Raw genomic sequence first — 20,860 nt, 5'->3', positions numbered from 1 at the left:
GGATCCAAACAATGTCCACATGGAGTCAGCAGTTGGTGTACCTAGTCCATGTCTACCAAAAGTACTACTGGATTCTCCCCTTACTACCAGATGTTTGGGAGGGAGGCTAGACTGCCCATTAATCTGTGCTTAGGAGTCACCCCGGATGGCAGCTCTGACCAAGACTACCTGAAGTACACCTCCAAATGAAGGGAACAGCTAAAGGAAGCCTATCAACTAGCCTCCACCGCAGCTTCAAGCAGGAACAAGATGAACAAAACAAGGTACGACAAGAGGGTGAGACATCAAGAGCTACAGCCTGGTGATTGTGTCCTTGTACAGAACTTGAGACTCCCAGGAAAGCACAAAATTGCCAACCTGTGGAAACCTGAACCTCATGTGATAGTGCAGTGGCTACCTGGAATGCTCACATATCAAGTACATCCCAAGAGAGGAGGACCTATGAGGACGCTCCACTGAGACCACTTGCTTCCCATTAGCCTGCTGACTGGTGAAGATGACGGTGAGACCATACAACATAAAAAGAGGATGGAGATACGTCATCAAAAGCATAAATGGCCAGTCTCAGTTTCTGCCCTGGCATTTGATGAAGATGAGGAGACAGTTCTGGACTTCGCTATAGGAGAGGATGAAGGAAGCTCGGAAGAGGAAATGGGATCCTCTGAAGTTCGTGTTGGAATTTCCCTGGAGCAATGCCAGTACACAAGTCCTTCCCTCTCAGCAAGTTGAACCGGAGTGCCCCTCTGAAGAGGAAAGTGAAGTGACCTCTGGAGGACAATTAAATGGCCCTAGTGTGCAACAGTCTCTTGTGTCAAGCCCTAGTTTAGAGGAGTCACTAACCCCAAACCCTAGCTCTGACGAGTCAGTAGTCCCTGGCCCCAGTTCAGAAATCTTGCAATCCCTTGGTCCTAGTTCAGATTAGTTTAGTCCCAGTTCCCTCAGAGAAACCAATGGTTAGACTCACTTATGACCAGCTATGAATGCCTCAATACACTCAGCTATCAGTCATACACAGAGGAGTCTCTTTTGCAACAAATTTCACCTCATTACAGAGTGTTTTCTTGCACCACACACATTTCATATTTCTGAGAGTTTTTTGGTTTGAGGGTGTTTTTATATGCCTGTGCTTTACTGTTGCATAGTGTTAAGTGAGCTTACAGCTCAAGGTGTGTTGTAAACTGTGTTATGCGTTTAATTAATTCTGATGCTTAATCTTATGTTTTATGTATAACTTCCCGGACATCAGGTTTTCCTAGTGAGGGATGAATGTAACACCCTGTAAATAGTTTGTTTAGTTTATTATGTGTGACAATGCTCATGTCCGTGTTCTGGAACTGCCCGCGTCCCCGTACAGGACTGTCTGCATCCACGTATAGTGTGGCTGCAAGGATATTGGCAGGGTACACGTAGGTTGGGCTGAGGTGATCTTGTGCTCCTCCGATCTTGTGCTCCTCCGCTCTCTCCACTGGCTTCCAGTTGAAGCTCGCATCCGCTACAAGACCATGGTGCTTGCCTACGGAGCTGCGAGGGGAACGGCACCTCCGTACCTTCAGGCTCTGATCAGGCCCTACACCCAAACAAGGGCACTGCGTTCATCCACCTCTGGCCTGCTCGCCTCCCTACCTCTGAGGAAGTACAGTTCCCGCTCAGCCCAGTCAAAACTGTTCGCTGCTCTGGCACCCCAATGGTGGAACAAACTCCCTCACGACGCCAGGTCAGCGGAGTCAATCACCACCTTCCGGAGACACCTGAAACCCCACCTCTTTAAGGAATACCTAGGATAGGATAAAGTAACCCTTCTAACCCCCCCCCCCCCCCCCCCCCTTAAAAGAGTTAGATGCACTATTGTAAAGTGGTTGTTCCACTGGATATCATAAGGTGAATGCACCAATTTGTAAGTCGCTCTGGATAAGAGCGTCTGCTAAATGACTTAAATGTAAATGTAAATGTGGAACAACGACAGAGTTCACTAAGAGTGAGACACTGAAGTTTATTGTTCAATTAGCTTTTTGTTTAATAGTCAGGGGCAGTATGAGTGTAGCCAGCTCCTTTTCGCTCGCTATTCTTTTAATTTTGTGGTTCACTTGATTTGCTAGCCAAGCTTCATCTGTACAGCTAGCTAATGTTAGCTAGCTAGCTACTCTACCAGCAGCGTCCTACCACTACATCACCGGCTGCCAGCAGGCCTACAAGTTACCGTTCGGCACCGATGGACCTCTCCGGTTGTTTCTTCCAGCTGTTAAATTCCATGGAATGCTTGGCCCTCTCGTTGACGGATGCTAGCTAGTTCTATCTTCACTGGATGGACTTTAACTTTGGTATTTTAACCCCTCTGTGTCCTAGGACAAGGATCACATTTTAAAATATTATTTTCTGTTTTTTTAGTTGAAAGCTCTCAAGTGTTTTAACTTTACTATCTGCCTACTTTTAGGTACAGTGACTTCAGAAAGTATTCATACTCCTTAACTTAATCCACATTTTGTTCTGTTAAAACCTGAATTCAAAATGGATTAAATAGATTTTTAATCTTACCTACAGTACCAGTCAAAAGTTTGGACACACCTACTCATTCAAGGGTTTTTCTTTATTTGTACTATTTTCTACATTGTAGAATAATAGTGAAGACATACAACTATGAAGAAACACATATGGAATCATCTAGTAACCAAAAAAGTGTTAAACAAATAGAAATATAAGGGCTTAAAAATTGACCTACTCCAGCCACCCAAGTCATAGACTGTTTTCTCTGTTACTGCATGGTAAGCGTTACCGATGCACCAAGTCAGGAACCAACAGGACCCTGAACAGCTTCTACCCCCAAGCCATAAGACTGCTAAATATTTAGTTAAATAGTTAACCAAATAGATACCCGAACTATCTGCATTGACCCCAGTCCTACCTACCTACGAGTTATGGAAATATGCTCTTTTAGTATTTCTCCAGTAGGTTTCCTCAAGGAGAAAGCCTTCACTTCTATGTCAAAGATAATAAATCAAAAATACTATAGTAAATACTACAGTATATTACAGTCCGCAAACACACTTCAGTAAATACTACAGTATACTACAATCTGCAAAAACACTACATTAATTACTATATTATATACTACAGTTTTATTTTACTACAATATTTATACTATAGTTCACTGTAAATACTACAGTATACTACAATAGTCATCAAAAACACTATAGTGATTTATACCATAGTATACTATAGTATTTTTTCATGTGGGGTGTTAGGGTATAACTAGGCCCTCAAAGAAAGGCCTTATGATATATGTAATGTATTGTAATAAAGAGTTAAGGCTAAGGCTGGTGGAACCGTTCAAAGAGGGTTCTAGGAGGAACCCTTCAAAGATTATAGGGTTCTTGGTCGAACAGTTCATAAAGGGTTCTAGGTAGAACCCTTCATAGAAGGTTCTAGGAAGAAACGTAAGATGATAAAATGGTTCCTGGTAGAATCGTTTATAGAGGGTTCTAGGAAGAACTCTTCAAAAGGTTCAACCTCGCACCAAAAAAGGTTCCCCTATGGGGACAAACCGAAAAACCTAGAGTGTAGGGCCGCAGGTAGCCTAGTGGTTAGACCGTTGGACAGTAACCGAAAGATTGCTACTTTGAATCCCAGAGCCGACTAGGTGAAAAATATGTTGATCTGCCTTTGAGCAAGGCACTTAACCCTAATTGCTCCAGGGTCAGCGTCAATAATGGCTGATTCCTGGCCGTGACCCCACTCTCCGAGTGTGTCTCGCCGATTTCCATGTCAGATTTCCATTTCACACCACACACTTGTACAGGTTACACACTTGTACATGTGTGAAACAGGACAAATGTAACCACACTGGTTAAAAGTAGTGCACTATGTAGGGAATAGGGTGCCATTTGGGAAGTAACGTTTGTCTTTCTGGTTGTTCTAGTTCAGGGGTGTCAAACTCATTCCACGGATGGCTGAGATGCAGGTTTTTGTTTTTTCCTCCGTGGAATGAGTTTGACACGTGTTCTTGTTTCTCTTCTCTGCTCGCTCTCATATGTCTATCAACGATCATCTAATTCACTCTCTTTGTCTCTCTCTCTGTGTGTGCGCACGTGTGGTGTGTGTGTGTGTGTGTTACAGGTGCTCATGGTGTGTTCTGTGAGGTGCAGCCTACAGATCGCATGAGGCTGGACTTCCTGACTAAACTAGGCTTCTTGGAGATCATCAGAGGAGAGGCACGACACAGAGAGGGAGTGGTACTGGGCAGGCTGCTCTGAACACACACACATGCATACACGCTCACACACACACAGAAATGTACACACAAGAGGTGTAATGGTTCACCAAACCCAGGGTTCGGTATGTATTGCAGTTTGGAGGTCACAGTTCGGTTACGGTGCAGCGGGAAAATGAAATGCCAACAGTTAGCCTATTCTAGTTACTTTTTGTTTATTTAAGAAAATACAAGGTGTTGGTATTCCTGATTGGGAAAACACACGAATACTCATCAAAACTACATTTAAAATAAAGTGCAATATGCGTGTGAAATCAATGTGTAAAAATGGCTCAGACATTGTATAGGCCTATGCTGATAATGTTTTTCTTACAAAGAGAAAAAGATGTGCACTTGTGTGACTCTCATAAAGAGAGCATGTCTGTAGCACAGTACTTCTCATCTCCCACTCCGAGGTAATGTGATGGGCTGTCACTGTGTATTCAATAGGGTCTTGGTTGAAAATCGACCAACCTCAGAATTCCCACTTCCTGTTTAGATTTTTCTCAGGTTTTTGCCTGCCATATGAGTTCTAATATACTCACAGACATCATTCAAACAGTTTTCTAAAACAGAGTGTTTTCTATCCAATATGAATAATAATATGCTCTGTAGAGCTGGAGGTCCATTCATCTGTAGTAAGCATAACAGAGTGTGAATTGGCGAATTAATTTGTCGACCTCACCTCCCGCCATTGTACAGAACTAGTTACCGGCTGCGCCTCACAAAATGACAGTTTTTAAATGCACCAATTAAGATCACAATTTTGATTACAACGTGCGCATAAGCTGTAGTTGTTTTAAGGGAATAGCCTGAAATGTTGTTTTTTTCAGTACAGAATTACTCGAGGCATACATCGCAGCGTAGGCATAGCATATAAAAATAAATGTATTCATTAAAGTTCACAGTACGACCCGAGGTCCCTGTACTGCCACCGTTACACCCCAATACACACCCGTACATGCACGCGCTCACACATTCATTTGCATGCACGCACACACACATTCATTTGCATGCACGCACACACACACAGCACATGCTCAAAAACACACATATACTCATATGCGCACTAATAAACACTGTGTAGTACAAAAGGAACAATAGAACAAAACTACTGTAAGCTTAATCACACACAGGTGATACAGGGTAATGGATGACACAGTGCTGTCTATACACACACGAAAACGCATGAAAAGACAGAGGGCAAACATTCACACGAACACACATAACACACACACGAAAACAGATATGAACATACACAAGGCTGAGGGTTATATGGATGATGAAGACGGACACAAAACCAATATGTGCATCAAATGGCCCACAGACCCAAACACACACACACCGATAAATCCTACTCAGCGTAGGACATATAGCATCATTCACCACGTCCTTTTCTTTCTATCTTCTAGAAGCACAAGAACAACAACGCAACCGTTAAACGTTTTATACCTGAGACATGTCTTCACTAGAAACCAAGAATGTCCTTTTCTATTGAGGAGACTTGGGCTGGGATTCAATCCGATCCTGCTTGTAGACAATGCAGCTTTTAAAGGCAATATCCCCACGTTTGCGGAGATCGCATTCAAGGGATTGGCACGGACCCTGGAACTGACCATATATGTAGCTTTATTACTTTCTTGTGTGTTTTTGTTCTACTTGACTTTTTTTTATAGTACTGCTGATATTGATTACTGTACTTGTGCACGTGACAAAAATTTGAGGAAAAAGCTGCAACATGGAAATTACTTTTAAATGACAACCACGATGCAACAAGGTTTCGGATTAAATCCGGCCTTGATTGAGAAGACTATCAGCGTTCTATGTCTTTTACCTTTATAAATAAAGTGTATTATTCTCATTAAATCGAATAGAGTTAGGTCACAGATGGAAGGGATTTAGTTATCAAAATCGTTGACTAGGTGAGTGCTTGAGAACACTACTGTCAGTGTCTATCTAGAAGATAGCGAAGGAGTCAGGCGCAGGACACAGGTAAGAGTAAAAAACACTGTATTTACTCAATACAAGAGCGTAACAAAAATCCTGTATTAAAACAAGGACAAAACAGGACATCGAACTCCAACACACGAAAGACAATTACGCACAAAACAGAAAGGGAAACCAGATGGTTAAATAAGAAACATAATTATGCGATGGGAACCAGGTGTGTAAACAGACAAAACAAAAGGAAAAATGAAACATGGATCGGTGGTAGCTAGAAAGCTGGTGACTTCGACCGCCGAACGCCGCCCGAACAAGGAGAGGGAACAACTTCGGTGGAAGTCGTGACAACTACAAACATGTCAGTTTTTTTCTCTCGATCACGTCCTAACCATTCGTCTCCTATCTGTGTGACTACTTTTCTAGAACAGCAGCGCTTACTATTCATTGTCCTTGAATCACTTTCTCTGTCCCAAATGACACCCTATTCCATATTTAGTGCACTATGGTCAAAAGTAGTGTACTATATAGGGAATAGGGGGCCATTGGGACGGAGCCTTTGTCTTTGTCTCACTATGCTTGCTTCAGTGAACAATGGTTGTTTTGTAATGAGGTCTGTCGTTAGATGTATATAGCCAGTGTTCATTCCTTTTAAAGGCAATGTTCCCAGAGATCACATTCACGGTAAAAGCTGTAGAGGTTGGTTCAATGGGAAATTACCTTTAAATGTCAAGGGTGCTACAACGCAGTTTTGGACTGAATCCCGGCCTAACTGTTCATTCAGGGTGTGTGAGGGTTAAACTACCATGTTACTGTGTAGAAAGAAGTCTATGTGTTTACAAATTACTGCAGTAATATCAATGTTTTAAAATGTAACATTTTATAAAAATATTTTTTGTTGTTGACACTATTAAAATATGTTTTCCTCCTTTCCTTGTGCCTTTCAGTGTCTGTTTGTCTTTCATCATGTCATGAGGTTATCTCCTTTAAGAAAAAGAAAAATTCGTCATTTTTTTCACATCTACAGTTCCTTCACAAATTCTTCATACCCCTTATTGCACATTTTGTGTGACAGCCTTTTGCAAATGTATTGAAAATGAAATACAGAAATATCTCAGTATTCACACCCCTGGGTCAATACTTTGTAGAAGCACCTTTTGGCTGCGATTACAGCTATGAATCTTTGGGTAAGTCTCTAAGAGCTTTGCACACCTGGATTGTACAATATTTGCCCATTATTCTTTGAAAAATTCTTCAAGCTCTTTAAAATTGATTGTTGATCATTGTTAGACAGCAATTATCAAGTCTTGCCATAGATTTTCAAGCAAATTTAAGTCAAAACTGGAAAGCAGACTGAACCAGGTTTTCCTCTTAAGATTTTGCATGTGCTTATAGCTGTATTCTGTTTCTTTTTATCCTGAAAAACACCCTAGTCCTCGCCGATGACAAGCATACCCATAACATGATTCCGCCACCACCATGCTTGAAAATATGAAGTGGTATTCAGTGATGTGTAGTGTTGGATTTTCCCCAAACATAACGCTTTGTATTCAGGACCAAATGTGTATTTCTTTGCCACATTTTTTGCAGTATTATGTAAGTGACTTGCTGCAAACAGGATGCATGTTTTGGAATATTTTTCATTCAGTACAGGCTTCTTTCTTTTCACTCTGTCATTTAGGTTAGTATTGTGGAGTAACTACAATGTTGTTGATCCATCCTCAGTTTTATCATATCACAACCATTAAACTCTGTAACTGTTTTAAAATCACCATAGACCTCATTGTGAAATCTCTGAGTAGTTTCTTTCCTCTTTGTAGTGACTGAGTGTATTGACACACCTTTCAAAGACCAATAACTTCCCTATTCTTAAAGGGATATTCAAGTATGACTCAATTGTCATACTTGAGTAAAAGTAAAGATACTTTAATAGAAAATGACTCAAGTAAAAGTGAAAGTCACCAGGTAAAATAGCACTTGAGTAAAAGTCTAAAAGTATTTCGTTTTAAATACACTTAAGTGTAAAAAATAAATGGAATTGCTAAAATGTACTTAAGAATCAAAGTATAAACCATTTCAAATTCCTTATATTAAGCAAGCCAGAAGGCACAATTTTCGTTTTTTTTTTTTGTGACGGATAGCCAGGGGCATACTCCAACACTCAACACATAATTTACAAGCGAAGCATTTGGGGTTAGTGAGTCCGCCAGATCAGAGTAGGAATGACCAGAGATGGCCTCTTGATAAGTGTGTGAATTGGACCATTTTCCTGTCAAAATGTAACAAGTACCGAGAAAATGTATGTAAAATAAGTTAAAAGTTCATTATTTTCTTTAGGAATGTAGTGAAGTAAAAGTAGAAGTTGGCAGAAACCCCCAAAAACTACTGAAGTGGTACTTTAAAGTATTTTTACTTCGTTACTTATACCACTGCTACTCAATTGAGGGACTTTTCAGATAATTGTATGTGTGGGGTACAGAGATGGGGTAGACATATTTTTATTTTTATTGAACACGAAATAGAGTCGATGCAAACTATTATGCAATTTGTTAAAAATATGTTTACTCCTGAACGTATTTAGGCAAAGGGTTGAATACTTATCGACTCAACATTTCAGCTTTTTATTTTCTATAAATGTTTTACATTTTCTACAAACAAAATTCCACTTTGACATTATGGGGTATTGTGTGTAGATCAGTGATACAAAATCAGGCTGTAACTCAACAACATTTGGAAAAAGTAAAGGGGTATGAATACTTTATGAAGGCACTGGGAGAGAGAGAATTCCATCCAGTGTCATTAGAAAGGCATTTTAATTCACAAGCAAAACTGCTGAAACATAGCACATGATTTAAAATGCAGGTATACAATACAGTAAGGCTATGTTTAGACAGGCAGTTTGAAGTGACCCAAATCTAACATTTTCACATTTCCAATACACATCTGATCTCTACTGAGAATCTGATTGTAAAACAGCAATTTTAAAGCTTTGATTCACAGTAATTGAACCTCTCCTCACACATGTGTACACTATCTCTCTCACTTACTCACTCACATTACAAGATCCTTCCATCAGTTATGATGCAGCTCAGTGGTTTCAGTCCTACTGTCTGTTAATCCCGTCGGACAAACCCAACATCATAGATCTCACACTGGTGTGAATGTTCACCTAGGTCAGGGTTTACAAACCTACATTTATACAGTCTCTCCACTCTGTACAGCAGCTTGCTAGTCAAGCTAGACAGTCAGGTATATAAAATGCATATAAAATGCAGAGGAAATATATATGTTTTATGCGATGTCCGGACCTCGGTGAAGACTGAATCTGGACGGCGGGGGCTAAATGAGTTTGACACCACTGCCCTAGGATACCCCTCTCTCAATTCTAACCTTAACCATTAGGGGCAACTTCATCCTGCTCCTTATATCTCAGCTTCACCAAGGGTCTTGGTGGAGGTTCCAGGACCTAGATCCAACCAGCGGAGTCCGCTCCAGTTAGCTCCCAGACAAGATCAGTCCATCCTGAGCAGGAGTGACCCTGGGCCTTGAGGAAGCTTCAGACATGGAGCAGGTCAGTGGGCAGCAGCTTGTGGAGGACCATGAGGCTGCTGTAGTCACAAGATATGATAAGATTAAGTTTAGTGTCTACATTGTAGAATAATAGTGAAGACATAAAAACTATGAAATAACACATATGGAATCATGTAGTAACCAAAAATGAGTTCAACAAATCAAGATTCAAAGTAGCCACCCTTTGCCTTGATGACAGCTTTGCACACTTGGCATTCTCTCAACCAGCTTCACCTGGAATGCTTTTCCAACAGTCTTGAAGGAGTTCCCACATACGCTGAGCACTTGCGGTCCAACTCATCCCAATCCATCTCAATTGGGTTGAAGTTAGATGATTATGGAGGCCAGGTCGTCTGATGCAGCACTCCCATCACTCTCCTTGGTCAAATATCCCGTACACAGCCTGGAGGTATGCTGGCTCATTGTCCTGTTGAAAAACAAATGATAGTCCCACTAAGCGCAAACCAGATGGGATGGCATATCGCTGCAGAATGCTGTGGTAGCCATGCTGGTTAAGTGTGCCTTGAATTCTAAATCAATTACTGACAGTGTCACCAGCAAAGCACCCCTACACCATCACACCATCACACCTCCTCCTTCATGCTTCACGGTGGGAACCACACATACAGAAATCATCCGTCCACATACAGAAATCATCCGTCCACCACTCACAAAGACGCAGCGTTTGGAACCAAAAATCTCAAATTTGGACTCATCAGACCAAAGGACAGATTTCCATCAGTCTAATGTCCATTGCTCGTGTTTCTTGGTCCGAGCAACTCTCCTATTCTTATTGGTGTCCTTTTGTAGTGGTTTCTTTGCAGCAATTTGACCATGAAGGCCTGATTCACACCGTCTCCTCTGAACAGTTGATGTTGATATGTGTCTGTTACTTGAACTCTGTGAAGCATTTATTTGGGCTGCAATTTCTGAGGCTGGTAACTCTAATGAACTTATCCTCTGCAGCAGAGAAAATTCTGGGTCTTCCTTTCCTGTGGTGGTCCTCATGAGAGCCAGTTTCATCATGGCACTTGATGGTTCTTGTGACTGCACTTTCAAAGTTCTGGGATTTTCCAGATTGACTGACCTTCATGTCTTAAAGAAATTATAGACTGTCATTTCTCTTTGCTTATTTGAGCTGTTCTTGCCATAATATGGACTTGGTCATTTACTAAATAGGGCTATATTCTGTATACCACCCCTACACAACTGATTGGCTCAAACACATTAATTAAGAAGGAAAGAAATTCCACAAAATAACTTTTAACAAGGCACACCTGTTAATTGAAATGCATTCCAAGTGACTACCTCATGAAGCTGGTTGAGAGAAAGCCAAGAGTGTGCAAAGCTGTCATCCAAGGCAAAGGGTGGCTACTTTGAATCTTGATTTGTTGAACTCATTTTTGGTTACTACATGATTCCATATGTGTTATTTCATAGTTTTGATGTCTTCACTATTATTCTACAATGTAGAAAATAGTAAAAATAAAGAAAAAAACAGCAATGAGTAACTGTGTCCAAACTTTTGACTGGTACTGTATATAAATAAATAGTTATTTCCTGATATTTCTTATATCTCTCAGATATAGGATAGACACTTCAGAACAAACTTCCTTTAGATTATTTTGGGGGGTCTATCTGTTGTTCCGTGTAGTGAATCTGTTATTCAATGCGGTTGAATGGGCTAATAGCAGTAAGGCCAAATTAAATGTTTCATCAAATATTTTTACTAAGTTGACTGTGCCTTTAAACTGCTTCGAAAATACCAGAAAACAATGTCATGGCTTTAGAAGCTTCTGATAGGCTAATTTACATAATTTGTGTGAATTGGAGGTGTACCTGTGGATGTATTTCAAGGCCTACCTTCAAGCTCAGTGCCTCTTTGCTTGACATCATGAGAAAATCAAAAGAAATCAGCCAAGACATCAGAAAAAAATTGTAGACCTACACAAGTCTGGTTCATCCTTGGGAGCAATTTCCAAATCCCTGAAGGTACCACGTTCATCTGTACAAACAATAGTATGCAAGTATAAACACCATGGGACCATGCAGCTGTCATACCGCTCAGGAAGAAGACACGTTCTGTCTCCTAGAGATGAACGTACTTTGGTGCGAAAAGTGCAAATCAATCCCAGAACAACAGCAAAGGACCTTGTGAAGATGCTGGAGGAAACAGGTACAAAAGTATCTATATCCACAGTAAAACGAGTCCCATATCGACATAACCTGAAAGGTCGCTCAGCAAGGAAGAAGCCACTGCTCCAAAACTGCATAAAAAAGCCAGAGTACGGTTTGCAACTCCACATTGGGACAAAGATCTTACTTTTTGGGGAAATGTCCTCTGGTCTGGTGAAACAAAAATAGAACTGTTTGGCCATAATGACCATCGTTATGTTTGGAGGAAAAAGGGGGTTTGCTTGCAAGCCGAAGAACACCATCCCAACCGTGAAGCACGGGGGTGGCAGCATCATGTTGTGGGGGTGCTATGCTGCAAGAGGGACTGGTGCACTTCACAAAATAGATGGCATCATGAGGGAGGAAAATTATGTGGATATATTGAAGCAACATCTCAAGACATCAGTCAGGAAGTTAAAGCTTGGTCACAAATGGGTCTTCCAAATGGACAATGACCCCAAGCATACTTCCAAAGTTGTGACAATATGGCTTAAGGACAACAAAGTCAAGGAATTGGAGTGACCACCACAAAGCCCTGACCTCAATCCTATAGAAAATTTGTGGGCAGAACTGAAAAAGCGTGTGCAAGCAGAGAGGCCTACAAACCTGACTTAGTTACCCCAGCTCTGTCAGGAGGAATGGGCCAAAATTCACCCAACTTACTGTGGGAGGCTTGTGGTAGGCTACCCAAAACGTTTGACCCAAGTTAAACAATTTAAAGTCAATGCTACAAAATACTAATTGAGTGTATGTAAACTTCTGACCCATTGAGAATGTGATGAAAGAAATAAAAGCTGAAATAAATCATTCTCTCAACTATTATTCTGACATTTCACATTCTTAAAATAAAGTGGTCTAAGACAGGGAATTGTTACTAGGATTAAATGTCAGGAATTGTGAAAAACTGAGTTTAAATGTATTTGGCTAAAGTATATGTAAACTTCCGACTTCAACTGTATTTCTAAATGACCAAATATGATTTCAATTACTAGCATGTTCATCCATCCAATCAATCAGTAAATCAATCAATCAATGGCTGCATCTGAAATGGCACCCTTTTCCCTATGGCCCTAATCAAAAGTAGGGAATATGATGACTACACCACTCGCGAGCGTTGCAAAATAAATGTAGAAATCTATATTATTCAATTATTGCACCCACACTACTTGGGTGCCAATCAATGAGTGTCTGCGTTGCCAAGGGCTAAAATAGAAGTCAGTTCTATTTGTGACGCAGATTGTGCTGCAATCCTGCCTCTCCCATCTCCTCATTGGTTTATAGAAGCAGGTACCCACGTGCCATCTCCTCATTGGTTATACCCATGTGGGTGACTGAAAGATGAACGAGGTCAGTGCGGTAATGCACCTAATGTATGAAAAATGCCAATTGCAATATAAAGTCAAGAGAAGAAAAAGCGTAGAAGGAGGAGAGATGACTAGAAACGATTCGGTTGACAGTTTTGTGTGGTTTAATTGTTGGAGTAGAGGACCTTGTGCATTTCAGGTAAAATAACAACTCGATATTTATATCCCAGGACAAATTAGCTAGCAACAGCAAGCTAGCTAAATAGGACAAGTTAGCTAGCAAGTGCAAGCTAGCTAGCTAAATTGCCATAAATGTTTTAATGCTTTTCAAACTGTCCCCAAATGAATGTAATTGGTTCAGAGTTTGTTTTGATATTTTAACCTGCGTGTCATGATCGCGTTTGGTGTGGGGGGACAAAATAGATATAACGTAAACTCACTCACTTTTGTTCATCGCCTTGGTCTGTACAATTTACCTTATTTTAGTGCCCCAAAAACGTAATACTTCCAGATCAACTGTAATGTCAATACCATTGTAAAGCACAATTTCTCCCCTTTCCAACAGAATCAATTACATGACCCCCACACGGCCCGTTTCTGCTTTCAAGAAGGCAACGAGCCCCGTCGGGTCTTTAAAAAAATGGCGGGTGGGGAAGCGAAACTAATGCGTGATAGTGAGGAGGAGGGATGTTTTGTGGGAAAATTGCTTTTTTTCACTCGATCTGTCCAACTTATCACCTTATCGCCTCTAAAATGTAAATAAAACACTATAAAGAGTTTATATAATGTGTCATTACATACCTATTCGAAGGTTGGTGTCGAATTTGAATCGGGTTTTTAGGGCGGTGCTAAAGTGATCTTAGAAGTAAACAGCGGCTTTGAGAATGATGATCGCATGCAATGATGACGCAAAAAATGGCTAGGTATCCCCCATTACCCCCGTCACTGTCCATTTCTTGTTTTTAAAGGATGAGAGTAGTGCTAAACCTGGTCGAGAGAGATAGTAAGACAGAAATAGTTGCTTTATGGACCAACACCAGGTGACGGTGACCAGACCCTACCCATTTGTGTTGGTTCTTGGGGACTGCTCACAGGTTTTAGTCATTATTGGAGCAAGATGCACTGGATGTGTGCTTCAAGTCCTTTTATGTGTTTGATATCAACTTTCACACTGTGCCCCAGCATGGGAATTCCTACAGACCATGGTGTGTCAGCTGCCAGGAACAGAATCCCCTGCACTAAGACTGTTGCGAGCATGTCTTTTATCAACTGAACAATAGTGGATAAGTATCTGCTCTTGTATGTAGAGTGAGAAGTGACAGGATATATTAATTCCTGTGAATAAATAGATCAATGGATGAGCCATGAGTGTCTCATTCCAATGCTAATATGCTCTTAACCTAAGCCCTGTCTAAGACAATGGAGAGGTTATACTAAACTGTATGGCATTGTTTTAAAAAGGTCATACCAAGGATCATTTTGCTATTTTAAAACACCTTGAAGTATCAAATATATAAAATAAATTTGGCCTTACTGCTATTAGCCCATACAAACGCATTGACTAACAGATTTAATGCATGGTAAACTCATATCTGAAACACTTGTAATAAAAAAATGAATTAACCCCATTTATCATTAAACAAGCTCATATACAGTGCATTCGGAAAGTATTCAGACTCCTTGACTTCCACATTTTGTTACGTTACAGCCTTATTCTAAAATGTATTAAATCGTTTCCCCCCCCCTCAATCTACACACAATACCCCATAATGACAAAGCAAAAATGGGTTTATAAATTTTTGCAAATGGATTACAAAACTGAAATATCCCATTTACGTAAGTATTCAGACCCTTTACTCAGTGCTTTGTTGAAGCATCTTTGGCATCGATTCCAGCCTTGAGACTTCTTGGGCATGATGTTTCAAGCTTGGCGCACCTTTATTTGGGGATTTTGTCCCATTCTTCTCCGCAGATCCTCTCAAGCTCTGTCAGGTTGGATGGGGAGCGACACTGCATAGCTATTTTCAGGTCTCTCCAGAGATGTTCGATCAGGTTCAAGTCCGGGCTCTGGCTGGGCCACTCAAGGACATTGAGGCTTGTGCCGAAGCCACTCCTGTCTTGTCTTGGCTGTGGCTTAGGGTTGTTGTCCTGTTGGAAGGTGAATATTCGCCCCAGTCTGAGGTCCTGAGCACTCTGGAACAGGTTTTCATCAAGGATCTCGCTGTACTTTGCTCCTTTCATCTTTCCCTCGCTCATGACTAGTCTCCCAGTCCCTGCCGCTGGAAAACATCCCCACACCATGCTACATAAATGTTTCTGGTACCCTTCCCCAGATCCCTGCCTCGACACAATCCTGTCTAGGAGCTCTACGAACAATTCCTTCGACTTCATGGCTTGGTTTTTCCTCTGACATGCACTGTCAACTGTGGGACCTTTTTTTATAGACAGGTGTGTGCCTTTCCAAATCATGTCCAATCAATTGAATTTACCACAGGTGGACTCCAATCATGTTGTAGAAACAGCTCAAGGATGACCAATGGAAACAAGGATGCACCTGAGCTCAATTTCACGTCTCATGGTAAAGGTTTAGAATACTTATGGAAATAAGGTATTTCTGTTTTAAATTTGTATACTTTTGCACAAAAAAGTTTTTCACTTGGTCATTTATGGGGTATTGTGTGTACAGTGGTTCTTCCTTTTAAAAGCTGCGAGCTTACACCGCGGGACTTAGGTACCCAGCGTCACAGCTTCATTGCTCCAGACCACCACAAGGGAGCGTTAGAGCACTCATTATGCATTTGGGTTCCAAGGTTTTTATATGACCGATCATATCGAGTGTTTCCAATTAAGAATTTGACGCGAACCACCCATCCCTGGTGACTTTCTTCAGCGAAGATGGATGACAATACATTATGGTGGAAGCAAATTTACATTTTTATAATGTCATAATGAGTCAAGCAAAAAATCTACAATTGAGAGGAATATGTTAGTTAATGTAGAGACAAACGATTGTGCATATTTGTTTGTCTTAGTTAATTTACGAAAATCACTATTTATCAAGTTAGCTAGCTAGTGTTATGACATGAGTATGAATTTGTGTTTAATGTAATAGGGACTCCTGAGAGAACCAGGAAACCAGGCTGTCATCTTGGGAAAAAGTGGATGTAAAGAATCTAGCTAGCTAAAGCATTTTCTGGAAATTGAATGTACAATTGTTAGCGTGCTTTGCTTATATTTGACATGCAAAACAGCTGAAATAATATAGCTAGCTAACTATTTGCTTATTGTGGAGGATAAAAATGACCGCATGCCTATGGATTTTGTAACTAGCTACAGTATGTAGCCAACCTGTGTATGGACCCTAAAACTTTAGGTCCTGAACCTAATATTCATACCAATCATAGTTGTTGTATCGACTTCTGAATGGCATTAATGAGGCCTATGGATTGAGTAAATATATTAACTTTATTGTGCCAAGGATGTACTGTAGTTATTACCACGCATGAGATCCCCCACATTGTACACTGTACATTGAATATATTCACTGATCATGTACTCTTCCTTGGCAAATAAAGGTGCTGTATGTATGTATGTATGAATCTCTGACATTCTTTTTTAGTCATATCCAGTATCAAGCTCCATTATTTGAATGATGCTTTGTCTGCATGTATGTATTACAATTATACACTTCAACAGTGTTTTACTGCTCCTGGGACATCAATGATTACACATTGTAACTATGCAATAGACTAGAAACATGATTTAAGTAAAGGCTGATTTTTCTCATTCATATATGCAGAAATACACCTATGCATATTTAACTCCCTACATCTGCATTACTCTGAGGACACAGGATAGGTGTCGTATTCCAATGAGATGCTTACATTCAAGTGGAGACCGTGAAACACTTCATTGACAAGTTCATTATCCAGGTGCTATAAATACAAGTTCAAGCTGTACCTCAATGCACATATGGTGTGCATTATAAAGGAGGTGGGGAGAGGTAAAACAGAGGAGCAGGGAAGACTGCATATGATTCATGAATTCCAGTGCTACCCTAATATTCTCTCAGTTTGTCACAATTACATAGTGTCTCTAGCGGTGTCTCCTATTCAACCCGGGCCGACTGGAAGCCCAAGGCTATCTAAAGAGCGGATGAGGTGGCTGACGGGACTGGCTTCCTCTCTCACATCTAAAGATACCTGCAGACGAGAGACAGATGGATAGAGAGCATGATTAAGCCTTGTTTTTTTTATTCTAACACGGTCAGTCATAATCAGGCGGTGAAATGAGAAAACTGACCTTTGATCATGAACTCTGGGACTTCTCCATCTCCGTCTGTATTTCAATGTAAAGCATCTCTTTAATAATACTTCCTGTATAATATCCCTTATAACAAATCATAACATTGGCTAGAGACATGTGCATGTGACAATAGCAGGATCATATCAAGGATATCGTCACAAATGAATACATAAATACCACTTGAAGCTTGATGATGACTTGGTCATTTGAATCACCTGTGCAGTGCTAAGGCAAAACCAAAAATGTGTACCCCTTTGAGTCCCCAGGACTGAGAACCGCTGCTCTTCATTGGGTCCTCTTAATCTGCAGACAGGCTTTCACAGCTCTCTGTATCTGAGGACAGAAAACCTCACAAGAAATAGACTACACAAAAGTACCTGCTCTATCCAGAGTAGCCTACTCTCTCACTTTGACAGCTGGGCCTGCTATCCTTTCACCCTCCTCCAAAAACTACAAATGTTTGCCATTATCAAGAGTGGCACTGGGGCAAAAACAATATCCTACATAGTGTGGGAGGACTGCACCTTAAAAGGCTGGAGACTCATAACTAATAGAAGATCATTCATGTATATGTCCTGACCAAAATATTAACTTCACGCTGCAGCTAATGCTGCAGCACAGCAAAATTCTCAGTAGACGGGGCATGGGATGTCAGGAACAATGACCCCATTGTCAGTGTTTCCAGATTATCCTCCTGATAAAGTAGGTCCTCCACCTCCTGCATCTGGATTGCTCAAAAGAAACAAATCTGTATTAGTGGTGATAAATTTGGCAGCAACAGGGGCTTGATAGTCAGGTGACAATGGCTGAGTGTTTATGTGGTGTATATCTTAAATTAGCAGCTGACATCTTACGTTTTTTTTAAATTAATGCATGTGAGACAGGTTCCATGTACAACAAGACAGGCAGAGAGGAAGAGAGAAAAAGAACACAGAACAGTTTAATTACTTTTGGTTATGGACACGCAATAAAGCTTCCATGGCCTGTTCCTCGGACAGTGAACATCTGGCAATACCTACATTTTCGACCCCTTGATCAGCTAGCACTCTGAAAGTAAAGAAAATAGCTTATTTTTTTAGTAGATATGAAAACAATAACGGAGATATGACCATTTAATCTAAAGCAGCAGATGTCATTTTCAGGATAAGTCAATACAGCACAGAAAGCTTAACACCAGACTGGTATTGTGGTTGTTCATTAGGTGATAGGAAATATGCAATATGCATACAAAATAATATACTTACCTTCCTTGAAAATCCATCTTTACCGCCAAAGATAACAATGTGTCTTGGGAAAAAAGCATTGGAATTAAAAGTGGAATGTTTAACCTATTAACCTGCTTCATTATTTATGTATTGCCAGTTGATGAAGAACAACTCTAATTACATACATTGAAAATTTGTATACGAATAAAAAAGTTAAAATAACTTCTTAGAATTGGAGACATTATACATCTTTATGTACCTTTATCAATTTATGATTTGTATCAATGTGGGCGAGAGACGGGAGCAGAAACAGAGTATTTTTGCTGAGCAATGCAACAAAGCTGGATCATTCTGGCAATGATACCTGCACCATCTACATGCTGCAAAAACTCCCGAACTCTTCGCCATTGTACACAATTGCCCATTGCTTGGTGACTTCTGACATATCAGAATAGCATTCCCTGACAGACATATTGTGTTCTTTCATCCTTCTGTAAAAAAAGTGAACCGTTTACACTGTCATGAAATATGATTATGTATCGACTATGAAACAAATAGGACATGGCCTGCCATGAAAGAAATAGGACATGAGTTGCCATGAAAGAAAGTTAGATGAATTCAACTGAAAATGGCAAGAACAGACGTTCATAGCTTAATGTTTTTGGTTAGCTTGAGAATAATAATTGCATGGTATGTATCTATGTAATATAGTAGAATGTTATGAACCGACACTGAATCATAGAAGCTAACTACTAGCTATGTAGAAGTTGGGCGGAAGAATGTCCAGTGCTTCTTCCCTGAGATACCATCATCACACAGTCCTTCGTAGGTGTCCGCTGTGACTTCCTTTGTGTCGGAAAGAAAGGCTGAACAGTATTGGTTGTAGCCAAACTGACACTTAAAAAACAGCCAAAATGGAGGGTGGTTGATAGCGAAATTAAATAGGAGTTTTGTTTTCATATACATTTTTGGGGAATAAAATGCATTAAGTTTTGCGCTCTATTGCAAAATATTTGATTGCAAATGTTTTACTTTGAAGCCTCTTTTGCTTTCAGAACAATTATTTTTGATTGAAAATAAAGATTTGCTCTTGACAAAAAGACATCCATTTGTTGGAAGTTGGGGAGAGGGGCTAATAGCTGAACAATAGACTATTCAACCTTTACTAAAGAATAGTCTAATAGCCGAGCTAGGTGTGAAAAACCCCCGTCCTTTCAGAGACCAGATTTGCCCTAACGACCAAGGGGGATTTAGAGCACTGATTATGCTTTTGGGTCCCAATGCACTACTGTGTCTCTAACTGACAATGAATGGGCAATATAAACCAAATAATAAACTGATAATTGTGCAGGACTTCAAATTAAACAAGCAGGGAGCATGTTTCAAACCTTCAACCTTCTTGCCCCAAGTACAGCGCACTATCGACAGTGCACCAAAAGCATGCTCAAGCCACAGAGTTGACTTGCTTACTACACAATGTAATAAAGTAGACTTTTCAAATAAATTACCTTACACGTTATGTTGGCTGACAATTTGTTAGCTACAGTTGAAGTCGGAAGTTTACATACACCTTAGCCAAATACACTTAATACTTCCGGCGCCGACAGAGATGGCCGCCTCCCTTCGCGTTCCTAGGAAACTATGCAGTATTTTGTTTTTTTACGTGTTATTTCTTACATTGGTACCCCAGGTAATCTTAGGTTTTATTACATACAGTCGGGGGGAACTACTGAATATAAGAGCAACGTCAACTCACCATCATTACGACCAGGAATATGACTTTCCCGAAGCGGATCCTGTGTTTTGCCTTCCACCCAGGACAATGGATCTGATCCCAGCCGGCGAACCTAAACAACGTCGCAGTAAAAGGGGCAAACGAAGCGGTCTTCTGGTCAGGCTCCGGAGACGGGCACATCGCGCACCACTCCCTAGCATACTACTCGCCAATGTCCAGTCTCTTGACAACAAGGTTGATGAAATCCGAGGAAGGGTTGCCTTCCAGAGAGACATCAGAGACTGTAACGTTCTTTGCTTCACGGAAACATGGCTCACTCGAGAGACGCTATCGGAGTCAGTGCAGCCAGCTGGTTTCTTCACGCATCGCGCCGACAGAAACA

At 40.6% G+C, this 20,860-nt stretch overlaps 1 non-coding gene across 1 annotated transcript; it reads left to right on the top strand.

Annotated features, from left to right (window-relative positions):
* The first annotated feature begins 2,916 nt into the window (after window positions 1-2,916).
* Window positions 2,917-2,969, top strand: LOC120050166. The gene has a single exon (XR_005477170.1). It is a non-coding gene; the product is annotated as a U7 small nuclear RNA (small nuclear RNA).
* The last annotated feature ends 17,891 nt before the right edge of the window (window positions 2,970-20,860 follow it).

The sequence above is a fragment of the Salvelinus namaycush genome, chromosome 6, assembly GCF_016432855.1.
Source record: "Salvelinus namaycush isolate Seneca chromosome 6, SaNama_1.0, whole genome shotgun sequence".
Lineage (NCBI taxonomy): Eukaryota > Metazoa > Chordata > Actinopteri > Salmoniformes > Salmonidae > Salvelinus > Salvelinus namaycush.
The sequence above is the reverse complement of the archived record's forward strand: the minus strand, read 5'-3'. Positions and strand labels throughout refer to the sequence as shown.